Genomic DNA, 14,941 nt, shown 5'->3' on the forward strand with positions numbered 1-14,941 from the left:
AATTCAGTGACGGAGAGAGGAAATAGTCCTACCCTGGAAAGTAGTTCATTGCAGAACCCACTCACACACGCACGCTCGCACGCATAGCCACACACATTCAAACAAGACTAAATTGAACTAATCAATTAACTTACAATGCCCGTCTTTGGAGATGTGGAAGGAATACTAGAGTAGCAGTGACTTTTCTTGGATTTGAACTTGGTCTCTAGGTATTGTGCAGCAGAAGTGATAATCTTTCTGTAGGCATCCTGTCCCGAGAGAGACAACAGAGTTAGTGCACTGTAGTTTGATCATTTAGGAGTTGAGCCACAGCACTTACTATGACTGTTTAGTCAGATTTTTTTTTTAATGTCAGAACTTGTTGCATAGGACACAGACAAAAGTGGGGTTAGTCTGTATTGTTGCTTAGGCAGCCTTGTGATATTCTGCTTCTCTTGTCCTAAACTCCACATCGCACTTGCACTAATGGCCTGCCTTCCTTTCTTGCGATCTGGTGCAGTGGACTCCAATGTTGTTGGATTGATATTGCGTGTCTAAATGTTAAGTTTGCATATATCTTTGTAACACAGTGTTGGCATTCCAACAGTTCTTGAGCCTGCAGCCAGTTCCCCCACACACAGGACTCCTAAGGGATCCGACCATCTGTAGCATGCATTTGGTAAATAAAGCAAACATGCTTGGAAGGGCTGCCTGCTCCAGAACAGCAGAGGTTAGGGTGTAGTCCTGCCATGTGATGCCATTATGCTTTGAACACAAGCTGCAGTGGTTTATTTTTGATGCTGGCTTGTCCTTACGTAAGTAAAGGGCCCCAGGAAGCAGATACAGGTTTAGGGTACAGGCCAAGTCTCTGTTTAAAATACAATCCTCTTTAATAAAATCCCTGTGTGCGTCCAGGTGTCCATGTGTGTGTGTGTGTCTTCTGGTGAAGGCACGGTGCGCTGCTTCAAAGGCCGCCTGACGCGTCACACAAGACAGAGAGGGCGGGACCTATAAAATATCGCGCAGCAGATCCAATTGGATTTCGGTAAATGAGGTAAGACCTAAAACAGAAAACACGAAAAATCCAATCGGGTACTGAGAGGCGGAGACCAGCTTCCCCATTGTTGTGCAAGTGTTCACTCTGAGGATGTCAGATTTGCGATTAAGAAGCTTGGCCCGGTAAAGTGTAAAATACAAGTAGATTTATTTTCACACACATTACATCAGTTGCTGGGGAGAATCTGCTGATTGCCCACTGTTGTGACAGAAAATTAAACGCATATTACAGACAGCAAAGCCAGTATTACTGTCAGAGAAAATTGCAGGCATTTTATGGAAAAAAAATTTAATGAGGTAAAAGGCCCCTTGCCATTTAATATAGACTGTTCCTGCTAATGTTTATGGACTACTGTTCTAGTGCCCGTTATTATAATGGGCTTAATGTCTAGTAGTAGATAAAAACCTAGCACACGGTCTGTAGCCCCATTTCTGTTTTCACTTCTGTGTGTAGTTCTCTCCCTTTTTTCTTTTCTTCCTCCATTTCTTTCTCTCAATTTCCCTTAACTACTCACGTGCGTCTATTTTGTACACCAATCTCAGTTATTTTTGTTCATCGTCCTTTTACTTGAACCTACTGGCAGCATCCTCCATCTATCCTCAGCTTGATTCCTTACAAGTACAGTGTCACAATAGTTTCCCTCCAGTGGGCCCCCAGCCGGTTTTATGAGTGGACACACAGTCGCAAGTTCCACATGGTGCATTTGGCACACCGCACAGATACTTACGTATGTATGAGAACGATGAGATGTTCTTTATGGACAAAGTCTTTGCAAGAAGAACATTCAACAACTGAAGTGAAATGTGATACATGTGCATATCCTGCATTGGATAAAAGTATGACTGGTGACGAATGAGTGGAGAAGTGAATCAGGTTTATTTTCAGACTAGTCATTTAGCCCGTTACAATAACGGGCGCTAGAACAGTAGTGCATAAACATTAGTAGGAACAGTCTATATCAAATGGCAAGGGACTTTGACCTCATTCTTTTTGTTGGTCGTATTTTTCTTTCTTTCAGCCTTTCTTTTGTTGATGTTTACTTGCTGAGCTGAGCGTTCTTCGTGGGCTGCCGCCATGTATTGTGTGTCTTTAATTTTCTGTGACAGTAATACTGTCTTGTACGTCTGCTGGCTTGTACGTCCGTAATATACCTTTAATTTTCTCTGGCGGTAATACAGGCGTGCGTGTCGGTAATATGCCTTTAATCTCCTCTGACAGTAATACTGGCTTGTATGTGGCTGTAATATGCATCACTGTATTGTGTACCTTTAATTTCCTCTCGCAGTAGTACTGGTTTGTATTTCCATAAAACGCCTCTAACTTTCTCTGACGGTAATATCGCGCATCGCACCGTGCCCTGTGCATGCGCAATTCACCAGAAGCCCCATGCATGCGCACTTCACCAGAAGACACACACACACGGACACCTGGACGCACAAAGGGATTTTATTAAAGAGGATAGTCCTAGACTGTGTCATACTATTCAGTAATATGGTATTAAATTACATTAAAACATACAATTTGAAATTCCTGCAATATTTTATATTACAACCTCACAGCATGCATATAAATATCCATTTTAAAACTGGTGAATAAATTACACCACGCGAGTACTTATGAATGAGATGAGAAATGGTGTGAGTAGTTAAAGGTTAAGTAACTCCTTTGTTCCTACAAGGCTGACAGACAGTTTCACTGGCAATAAGGGAATCCTTTATATGATGCACCACTCTATGGAGAAAGGTTTAGGTTTTTTCTTCCAGGTCTGTGGAGAAAACATATACTTTGTGAAGATTTTTAATTCCTTACAAATTAAATAAAACCACAGTTTGAAAGTCAATAGCAAAAATTTTTTTCTCGTTTTACTAGTTAATTGTAGAGTTTGTTAAGTCTGTGACCTAAAGTTTTTTTCTGGAGTTGGTATTTTCTGAAACACATAGATAAACCATGAATACATCTTTGGTCATTCACATGAAAACGATACACTGATTCATCTTTTTAACAACTCTAAACCTCCACCTCTTTGTCTCATCCTCCAGATTACAGGTAATTGTGCTATGAGAAGTTTTACTAATAGTAAAAATGTCAGTCAGTTATCTGATTTTTGCCTTCAATGAGTTCATGTGAACAGTATACACACACTGGGATTCACTTCTTTTTTCAAAGGCCCTGTGATGTTCAGAATCAACCTCAAGGAAGAAAATGTTTGGTTGAGTAGAGAGGTTTTCGAAGGAGCATCACAAATTCTTTTGAGACTACAAGCCCTCTAGCTGAGTACCACCGTGGAATGATATCAAAAGGTTTAGCTGATAATTAAAGTATGCTCTAAATGTGCTTTTATTGTTTTCTGCTGCCTCATTGTTGTTCCCTCATGACTGTGACACTTCTTTCTTAATGTATTAGGATACGTACAAGCTTCCCGGTTCTTACCACCTCTCTTATTTTTGCAGACTGATTAGGATATTCTGCTGTGCTGTTTCAGAACAGCCAAGCCCAGAAACAAACCGGTATAGAAACCCTGATTTTTTTTTTTAGTTAATTCCAGTTCATATGTTTTGATAGAATTCTTTTTAAATCTAAACAGAGCTCAGGCCAAACTTTGCCTGTAAGAAAATGTATTTAGCACGTGTTTTAATTTTGGTTAGTGGGGAAATAAATGGTTATCCAGGCGTTCATTTCCTGAACCACATGACCCAATTCAGGGTCACAGCCTACCCCAGCCCCTTTTTCTCAAGGCTCGAACCAACACTGGGCAGACTACCAGCCCAGTTCACTCATACTGTACTGAGCAAGATTAAAATCTTTGGAATGTGGGAAGAGAACTAGAGTATCCCCTTGTTAGACTTGCAGAGAACATGCAAACACTATGCCCGGTCAGGATACAAACCCGGTTTCCAGAAGTTGATAGATAGATAGATATTTTATTAATCCCAATGGGAAATTCACATTCTTCAGCAGCAGCATACTGATACAATAAATAATATTAAATTAAAGAATGATAATAATACAGGTGGAAAAAAAAAACAGACAATAACTATGTATAATGTTAAATATTAACGTTTACCCCCCCTGGTGGAATTAAAGAGTCGCATAGTTTGGGGGAGGAACGATCTCCTCAATCTGTCTGTGGAGCAGGACAGTGACAGCAGTCTGTCGCTGAAGCTGCTCTTCTGTCTGGAGATGACATTATTTAGTGGATGCAGTGGATTCTCCATAATTGATAGGAGCCTGCTGAGCGCCCTTCTCTCTGCCACAGATGTTAAACTGTCCAGCTCCATGCCAACAATAGAGCCTGCCTTCCTCACCAGTTTGTCCAGGCGTGAGGCGTCTTTCCTCTTAATGCTGCCTCCCCAGCACACCACTGCGTAGAAGAGGGCGCTCGCCACAACTGTTTGATAGAACATCTGCAGCATCTTATTGCAGATGTTGAAGGAAGCCAGCCTTCTAAGGAAGTATAACCGGCTTTGTCCTTTCTTGCACAGCGCATCAGTATTGGCAGTCCAGTCTAATTTATCATCCAGCTGCACTCCCAGATATTTATAGGTTTTATTTTATAAGTTGTGATGCAACAATGCTTTAGAAAAGAATGGAACTCAGATAAAGATAGGAAAACATTTACTTGTATAAGCTGTTTTGGAAAAGCACCTTGACAGTTGCTTCAAACATTATTTATTGACTACATCATAATCCCTGGTGGCATAATGGTTAGATCCTCGGTTCAAATCCTATACCTGGTCATTGTCCTGGTGGATTCTGCAAGTTCTCTATGGAGGGTTGCCTTTGATATTCCTGTATTCTTTCCACAGTTTAGGTTAATTGGTGACCCTAAATTGGCCCGCTGTGAGTGCAGGTGTTTGTGTGAATGACAGATTGTCCAGGGATGCTTTCTGCCTTGTGCCAAGTGCTGCCAAGATAGGCTCTAGTTGGCCCAACCCTGAATTTGATTTAGTGTGTTGGAGAATCTTATGTTATCATAATCGCTAAGAGTTAACAAGTGTTAAATACAAAAGAAATAAGTGTAATACTTAGTTGTAGCAATCAATAAATATTATATTCATTAAAAAATAAACAAATATGAAATTCCAAAGAGTCTAGAGCGCCTCCATTTAGTGGCATCCAAGAAGGATACTTCCCTGGATGTCCACACTTTCTGTTCTAGCATTTCACACACTGCCACAGTAATGATTAAGCTTCATTAAACTGCTGTATTACTGAATGTAAAAATTATGGATCCACTCATTTGAATTGTTTAGATTGTTTAAGCAGTGAAACTGTTCTGCCAAAAGTTGGAAATATGGCAAGCCACTTGGGCAGAGTAGAAGGATCAAGATATGAAACTGTTAGCCAGAAAGAATGAAGGGTCAAAAGTTGCAATTTAAAATTACCCCAAATCACCTAAGCTTGAACATTACATCAGAATTGTCACCTATAAAGGGAGGCACTAAGTTAAGACTGTTAATCAAAGATTGCTTAAAGAAGCACTATAGAGTTTTATTTAAGGCATATCCACAGTCTTGGATGCCAATTTAAAACCATCGCCTTAATCACAACATGTATTGTGACTTTTAGGACCGTGTCCCCAGAAAAGGTGTGTCACATCATGGCAATAGATCTACAAAAAAGCAGCAAAGGATTTCTCAAAACATAGTAATAATAATGAAAAGCCTCCAATACCAACAACAGTAATTCCTTGATGTTCAAAATCTGCATAAAAAATACATCTGAAGTCTTAAAAAAATGTGTTAAACTTTGAAAAAAAATGTCAACAAAGTTTGAAATAACAACAGGAACACTTTGTAATTCATATGCAAAATTTATGTTAGTTTCACACAATAAACTGTGCATATTTTATTTCAGATTAAATCAATAATTTATATTTCAGTTTATGAATGTGTGTGCTTTATGGATCCAGAATCCTGGATTTGAATCCTATACCTGAATGTTTCCCATATGAGTCTGTATATTCTTAGGGTGACCAAATTGTTCGTGAAAGTATGCGAGACAGCTCCTATGGGGGAGTGAGGTGTTATTGTAGAGAAGGACCTGGGGGGTATTGTGGTTTTACTGTGCAGTATACAAACCCGACTACACTGCTCATACACACGACAACCCTGAAGAATAACGTCACTTTTAAGGTACTTCATTACTTATGTTCTTTAATGTGCTGCGGTGCTATCTATAATGAATTTGACTCGGCTCACACATACGACCACTCAATTGAATGAGAATGCCTGATACAACCACTCACATCAAATTTTTCATACTGCTGACTCATGACTCAAGCCTGAATGATTTGTGGATAGCCCTATTCTTGTATTAATTGTGTCTACTTCAAGTCGTGGCCCACACGGTATACCTACACTTCTTGGTGTCATTATTTTTTTGTATTGATATGTTGAGTAACATCTCTGTATCCTTCCCAGGAAATAGAACAGCTGCCTCCATGTTTGGCATATCAGATTGTTGATATTGGCAACCTAGCAGATCTTTTTTTATTCCAGAAATTTCAGTTCTCTCTGAAGTTCTTTGTTAAATGGTTACAAACATGGTTAGTCATATTGATGACTTAAGCACGTGGCTAAGGCAAGCCGTCTCTTGACTAAGTACCTTGATCTCACATTTGTGCTGTTCCTAGTTTGTAAGCTTTGCATCATGAGTACAGAATATCTGGTTGATCTGATATTGCCTGTTCTGGACAGAATCAATGTGATTGGTAATTTTGATGGATGTGCGGTCAAAAGTGCTTTTGCTTTAACAACTTGCATATTGCTCTGTCGATGAACTGAGAAATGAGTCATGTTTAAGATACAGGACAAATGAGGATTTAAATGACGATATAAATTGGGCAAAAAATACATGACTGCCCCAGGGAATGTGACATCTGGTAACCCTACATTTTCATCTTGTGTCCATATGTTTTTTCCTCGAGGTATTACTGTTTTCCTCCAACCTCCACAGAAGACGTGTAGGTTAGTACAGTGGGAAATTTGGTCCTTTGTGGGTATATGGGTGATTGGGCCTTGTCCTGTGCTGTGCACCCAGTGCTCTTGGAATAAGCTCCAATCCCCAACAACTGTAAATTAGTTTAAACAGGCATGAGAATGTTATATTGTCAATGTCCTTAGATGGCTAATTATGTTAAATTTATTTTATGAAAGAGCCTGGCTCCTGTTACAGCCAAGATGGCAAGTCATTGCTCACATTTGTAAGGAATGAACAAAAAATCTACTATATAATAAAATATTATAGTCGGTGAGTGTTTGGTTCATCAGCACCAACTGATTAGTCAGTTTGGTTTTGGTGTGATTGGGTCAGTTTGGCTTTGGTAATGTGATCGAAAGAGGAAGTGTAAGTGTAAGACACACAACGAGGAGTAAAGGTGTAGGAGGCATGATATGAGTCTCATTCAATGACAGAAAGTATAAAAGAAGAAAGGAAGCAAACAAGGCTCTTCAAAATGACAGAGTCTGAGAAGCAGGTTTGACGGAAACGTGATTGAACCTCTTTTGTCTATCGCTCCCCCTCTCAGACACATGAAAATATCAAGTTAAGGCACTGAAGGTACACACTGGACAAGAGATATCAAAATTTTAAAGTTAATTCTGTTACCGGCCTTGGACAGATAATGTGGCTAGTAATTTATAATTACACACCTCTGACATGGCGAAAACACTAGAAACAGTAACAGTTAAGATGGGGTGGGTACCTTTTTATTTACCGTTCCTGTTGTAACTTTTGAAGTTGTGAAATGCACATTTCAAAGCTTTTACATCTCTGGTGTGTCTTCTGCCTGGAGTTTGTATGTTCTTCTTGTGTCTGTAAGAGGTGTTCTCTTTGAGCTTCTGTTAACTTCCACAGTCAAAAGATGTGTGTGTGGCCTGTGGACTTTAAATTTTCATTTTGTGAAATTCTGTACTTATAAGTGATTTTTTTGTCTGTACTGTTTCTACCATCACAGGCTTGTACACTGAACATTGTTAATTTTACTGTGTAAAAGGTGTATTAAAAATACCCTGCTTTTGCGGAGGTCCATTCCTTTCTGTGAAAAAAAAGCCCAGCTGCTAGTCAGAAGAGCTGCACAACACCCTGTAAAGTTGTGCTCGACTATGAAATAGCCTTGACCATCATCTGTTCAGATTAAATACAGTACATGATTCTAAAGAATGATTAAGAAAATAGGCAGGTGGTCATATATGGGCAGATACATATACATGGTACGAGCAAAGATGACCAAATAATTATAGGCAAAAAATGAACAAAGCTACATTAAAATATAAATAATAAAATTTCCACAAAATGTCAAAAAACAAGAATTAAAAAATTGCATAGAACCATGCAGATTGTTGAAGCAACATAAACATACAAAAGAGCTTCTACTTTGTATATTCCCCACATCTGCCATTATATATTGTAATGGCCACATGATTCACACTACATAACAGCAAACCTAATTAAGGAGGTCACGGTAAATATAAGGCAACAAGAAGGGCCAAGGCGGTTGTTCCCATCTTCAGTGTATTGTACACCCTAATAATTTCAATTCCATTGCTCACCTTAGCTATACTCCCAGTACACTAGGCAGAGTGTATTCTGGCAGGATGATAGTTATCTTTCAACATTTTTACAAAATAGAATAGGTAATTCACCTGAAGCTAAGCATGTTTACAAATGATTAGTACTTGAATGGCAGACCATTTAGGAAAAACTTGTATTGCCACTGGAAGAGGTGTTAGTGAGATCAGTAGAGGGCTCTTACCTTGTGATTTATGTGTGGATCCTAATGGCTCAATGCAGTGACATGGATACTGTGCTATAAGAATTTGTACTGTCCTTCAGATGAAGTCCTGACTCTCTGTGGGCACCATCAAAAAGTGTAGGGTGTTTCCCAAAGTACTGCCTACATTGCCCACCATGACCTTTTCTATTCTGGCTTTCCTAATCATCTCCTATCTTTAATTGGCTAACTGTCTGTCACCCCTTCCCTGCCTAATAATTAACATGTGGTGAGCATACAGGTGCAAAATGGCTGCTGTTGCATCATCCAGGTGGGTACTACACATTGATGATGTTAATGTCGTGCTCCACTGTCTATGTAAAGTGTTTTGAGTAGGTTAGAAAAGAGCTACAGTATATAAACGTTGTGATGGACGACCGACTACAGACTCCGGTCGTCACCCCCAGGCCGCCAGGAGGAGCCCTCCGGACAGCATAATCGTGCCCCGAGTTCCAGCAGGGCCTCATGGACTTTGTAGTTTATATACACAGCCCTGCTGGATACCTTGGGGACCACCGGGAGTCGCTGTAGGGGGGCTAGTGGGCTCTTATGTGCCCTATAACCCGGGAGTGCGTCATCATCATGTGACAGGAAGGAACGACGTGCTCCCGGGCTGAAGAAAGGACTATTTACCCTGACCCGGAGGGAATAAGGACTTGTGGGTTTGGTCAGGAACCACTTCCGGGTCAGGGCATATAAAAGGACTGTGGGAAAGCCCAGACACTGAGCTGAGCTGGGAGGTAGTGTGGCAAGTGTCTGGGCGAGGAGGAGAGAGTATTGTGTAGTAAGAGAATTGTGTTTATGAGTAGTGTGGTGTGGAGAGTGCTTTGTGCACGATTTAATAGTAAAATAAATACTATTTATACATTCACCTGGTGTGCAGAGTGGTACCTGAGGGTTCAAGAGGTGGACCACACCTCTATCTGTTACAACGTAAATGAATAATTTATTACTATTAAAATAGTTTGAGAAGTGACATCTTGCTTCTTGGTCAACTCCACATGTGATCATGCTCCATTTGCAGGAGGCTCTGTAGAGTCATTGTGTGAGTGTTCTTCTTTACCTCCCCATATCCATGCTAATAGATCTGCAGTAGTCTTTATTTTAAACAACACAACAGTTTTACAAGCAGCCCCTTTTAAGTTGATTTCTCTGTACCGATAGGCATGTATCTCAGTGTTTCAATTTTTAGAGTAATGCTAGAAACCTCTAGCTGTCAACATATTGAATTCTGCTTTCACATTATGATAGATGGTTAGAATATCACCAGATGTTACACTTAAGCATAATTTTCCTTTGCATGAGAAGAATAAAAATATTGAATGGTCAAGTCAAGTAAATATAGTGGGTGTAGTACAATAATGTTTTAGTTTGAAGAAGAGATGATAGAGACAGAAGCATGTGCAGGTGTGCTGTCTAGGTATAGAAACCTTCCGTGATTTCTGAGCAGTTGATGTCATCTTTTCCTGATTTTGTTTTGCCTAATTCAAATCAGAATGTTATTTTAAAAAGACTTACAGATGTGCCACACAAATTCATAATGAATAAGATTTCAAACTCCACATTGCTTTGCCTTTTTGATTTGGCAACAAGCTGGTGATTTCCACTGGAAATACATAGACTGTTAATTGTTGTGCCACATGTATGCACCTGCTCATAGCAGCACCTGAAGTAAATGTCTAACAGCTTTTTGATAGGACCTCATTCTTTTGATAGGTTTGATTTCAGAATGTGCAGCCCCACTGCTGTCATGATGTGCAGCTAGTGAAACATATTTTGGAGTAGTTTCCTTATCTGGATTTTGTTAAGGAATTTTAACTGTTTTTCATATGTTTTGTTGTGTCCTGGATGATGTCATTCAAGGTTTTGTCTCTTTGGTTGCTGCTTATTTCTCGGGTTGCAATCCTAATAGATCATGGGCCTCAATTTGTGATGTAGTAAATGCCATGTTATTTAAGACTGATAAACAGCAAAGAACGATGTCTGTCATTGTAAAAAATAAAGAATAATCACATGGAAAAAAGTTTTACCTGGAATTTGGGGTTTCCATTCATAGCATGTGCTCAATTATGATTCTTGTTTTGCCCATTGCAGACATTTGATTTAATCGACTAACCTGCACTGGTTTTTAGGTTTAGCTTTCTGGTTTGTCTTTTCAGTTCTGCCTCTTAGAGATGTTTGTTATGTTTCAAAGAGACATTCTCATTGGTCACTCCAACCTCTCTTCATCTCCTTTACCATGGTGGTATCTGTTACTTATGGAAAATGGAGTAGAAAGCCCAAATCGGTGTTGTCCTGCTCAGATCATGGATAGCCACAGTGGATGCAGGTATTCATTCTGGCCTCTTTTTAAATTAATAAACAACTACTTCTGCTAATTCTTTTATCTTAATTTTATTTGGGTTGCTTTTTAAAACTTTTTTTTCCCCCTAATTAGCAGGCAAAAAAAAAAAACATGAGATGCAAAGCGTGCCAACAGATGACCAGCTAATTTAATATCCTTGGCATCTATGTGTACATCATATAAAATATTTGAAAAAAAAGGTGAAGGTTTGAGAAATATTGATCTGCTCTGGTCCAAAAACATGTTGATGGTGCTGCCAGAAAAAAGAGAATAAACAATTGCGGAAATGTCTGGAGTGGCAAGAGGAGAGCACTAACAAGCAAAAGAATTAAATAATGTGTTTTGGTGACAGCAAGAAATGGCTTTTAATTAAGAAATTGGTTGATGAGTCAATGAACATTTGAGACCCCTGTAGTAATTGGCCATCTCTTGACTCAGTTTACATCTATACATTGTTTGTCTGCTGGTTAAGTAAATAAAAACACCATTAACTGTTTGTAATCTTGAAAAGCAGGTCTGTTAATATTAAGGCAAATTATGTATGTTCAATAAACCATGTTGATTTGCTTAGTAATTAAAATGATGGCTGGAATGAAAACCTGCTGCCACTACACCCCTTCACGATCAGAGTTTCACACTCTGGCCTAACTATCCCTACTTGAAAAATATGAATGTGGCTAGAGATGAGATAGGTAAGCACTTCAAAAAGCTCCAGCTGAAATGTCCTTAGCGCTAGCACAATAGTAAAGCCCACACTGCCCACTTCCATCTGACCATGTAAGATTAGTTTGAAACACATTTATAGGATTAGATTTAAAAATTCCAACTCTGTGAATGACGGCTGACATATGTATGGCTGTTGTTCATAAAGTTGTACGGCATAATCAGCAAGGCACTTTAAATATTCAGTTAATTTTGAGTTTCCTGGAGTTAACTATACATAAATATATGCGTATCTCAAACATATATATTTTGTTCCGGCCTAATTTCCGCTTGCAACATGGAGTTTTACCACAAACGTCAAAGCACGTGGACATAGAATTTATGGAGCCACAAGTGTTGATCCTATAGCTGCAAGCCTCTGCCTGTGAAAGCCTGATAGCTATGTACAAATATTTCAACTCCAAGCTCATCGCTCTATTGTGGCTGAAAGCAAACTGTATCTGTTTCTTGCAGCTGTTTACAACCTTAGGAGGGTTTAATTATGTTTACCAACGATTTAGTGAGAATATTAAACTAAAACTGAGGAAACTCTACAACTGCACCATTGCCGCTGAAAGTTAGACTACCAGCAAAAGAGATGTATTCTTGCTGAATTTGAATTCCTAAAACAAACCTACTGTTTACATTTGTAAAAATCTTCTACCAGCATGCCATTAGGTGGAAGGGGTTAACTGGAAGATTAAAAGCCTACTATGTAGTAGCAGCTTCTTTTCCAGCCAGATCGCAGGGAATGTACTGCTGGGAAAATCCATTGACAGGAAGGTTTTAAATGTTAATGGCTGGGCATTCTGGCAGTATCGTTAAGTTGTGTGCTTTTCTCAAACACAGCCAGCTCAGTTACCTGCTGAGAGATGTTCTTTCAGTATATTTTTTTCTGTTTATTTATAGACTCCCATATGATTATGGGATCAAGAAAATATAATTAAGGCCCTATTTTTCCCAATGCATTATGTCATTATTTAGTAACTGTATAGCTGCTGTAATGTACGGTATGCACTTTATACTAATGTCTCTGTTTGATGTGATATAAATGAAAAAATAAAGGAAAATTAACCATCTGTGACCACCTGGAGGTCCATGCTAATATTACATTTTTGAATGGCTGATAAACATTGTCTATGAAGTGAAGAGCCCAAAGCATTCAAAATATCTTTGGCGACCATTTTTATTTATAGTTTTGCTTCCTTGATTGTGTGCAGCCTGCAGTTATAAAACATATGGATTATTTCAACCTTGAGCATGCAAGTGTATACCACTGGGGACTAAGCAGGATGTTAAATTATAGTGTGTCCCTGAGGCTACTCACTGCCCCTGATTTTACGTAACACTGCCCCACTTGCACTTGCTTTCGTCTGGATTATTTTGCAATGTGACAACTCAGTGTGGCTTGAGAGGCACCAGGGTTTGATACATAGAAATGTGCATTCATTGAACTGTAACTGGACAGGACAAGTAGGGAAAAGGGGCAAAAAATCAGCTTGTGATGCAGGACTCTGAAAAGTGAGACTAGAGAAGAGTAGAGATTGGTATCTGTTTGACTACGAGCATGCCAAACGGCCTTGTAGATCCAACTGAGAGCATGCTGTTGCAAACTAAATCTAAATAAATGGTATTTTCTGGGCAAGCATCCATCAGCCTCCTTTTATTTTATCTAATACTTGTCATAGATAAGATTATCTCAAACTGCATGAAAAAAATAAGTTAGAATTCATATTGCAATAATGAGTGTATAGTATCGCATAGAAATGAAATTAAAATTTATACAGTCTAATTCCACATAGTCAAATATAGTTAAGAGAAATACATTAATATACTGTAAATAGAACATAACTGAGTAAATACAACACAGAAGGAATGCCATGGGAATTACATGGTGTAGCAAGCACTGCATCACCATTCATCTCCAATGAATGGAAAAGGAAAACTAAATGCACATGGAGATAATAATTTTTTTTCCCATTTAGATGCTTGTGACCCTGAACGGTAAGGACCAATTTTTAAATGCAGCAGATAGCCATGCTCAACCTAATATAGCATCTCCATTTATTTTCCTCATTTTATACATATATAAACTGCTCAAAAAAATTAAAGGAACATTTTGAAAACACACCAGATCTCAACAGAGAAAAAAAATCACGCTGGATATCTATACTGAGATGGACTGGGTAATGTGTTAGGAACGAAAGGATGTCATATCGTTTGGTGTAAATGAAAATTATCAACCTACAGAGGGCTAAATTCAAAGACACCCTGAAAATCAAAGTGAAAAAATGATGCGGCAGGCAGGCTAGTCCATTTTGCCAAAATTTCATTGCAGCAACTCAAAATCGTACCCAGTAGTTTGTATGGCCGCCACGTGCTTGTATGCATGACTGACAACATCGGGGCATACTCCTAATGAGACGACAGATGGTTTCCTGGGGGATCTCCTCCTAGATCTGGACCAGGGCATCACTGAGCTCCTGGGCAGTCTGAAGTGCCACCTGGTGGTGTTGGATGGACCAAAACATAATGTCCCAGAGGTGTTCAATTGGATTTAGGTCAGGCGAGTGTGGGGGCCAGTCAATGGTATCAGTTCCTTCATCATCCAGGAACTGCCTGCATACTCTCACGACATGAGACCGGGCATTATCTTGCACCAGGAGGAACCCAGGACCCACTGCACCAGAATAGAGTCTGACGATGTGTCCAAGGATTTCATCCCGCTACCTAATGGCAGTCAAGGTGCTGCTGTCTAGCCTGTAGAGGTCTGTGTGTCCCTCCATGGATATGCCTCCCCAGCCCATCACTGACCCACCACCAAACCAGTCATGCTGAACGATGTTACAGGCAGCATAATGTTCTCCATTGCTTCTCCAGTGCCTTTCACGTCTGTCACATGTGCTCAGGGTGGATCTGCCCTCATCTGTGAAAAGCACAGGGTGCCAGTGGTGGACCTGCCAATTCTGGTATTCTGTGGCAAATGCCAATCGAGCTCCACAATGCCGGGCAGTGAGCACAGGGCCCACTAGACGACATTGGACCCTGAGGCCACCTTCATGAAGTCTGCTGGAGGCCATTTTGT

The 14,941-nt window shown here is 39.6% G+C and overlaps 1 protein-coding gene across 1 annotated transcript in view; it reads left to right on the top strand.

The window, feature by feature from the left end:
- The window catches only part of xkr7b (XK, Kell blood group complex subunit-related family, member 7b), a 640,468-nt gene that overhangs the window by 23,296 nt on the left and 602,231 nt on the right, over positions 1 to 14,941 (top strand). The window lies entirely within an intron of this gene.

Source organism: Erpetoichthys calabaricus, chromosome 10 (genome assembly GCF_900747795.2).
Source record: "Erpetoichthys calabaricus chromosome 10, fErpCal1.3, whole genome shotgun sequence".
Lineage (NCBI taxonomy): Eukaryota > Metazoa > Chordata > Cladistia > Polypteriformes > Polypteridae > Erpetoichthys > Erpetoichthys calabaricus.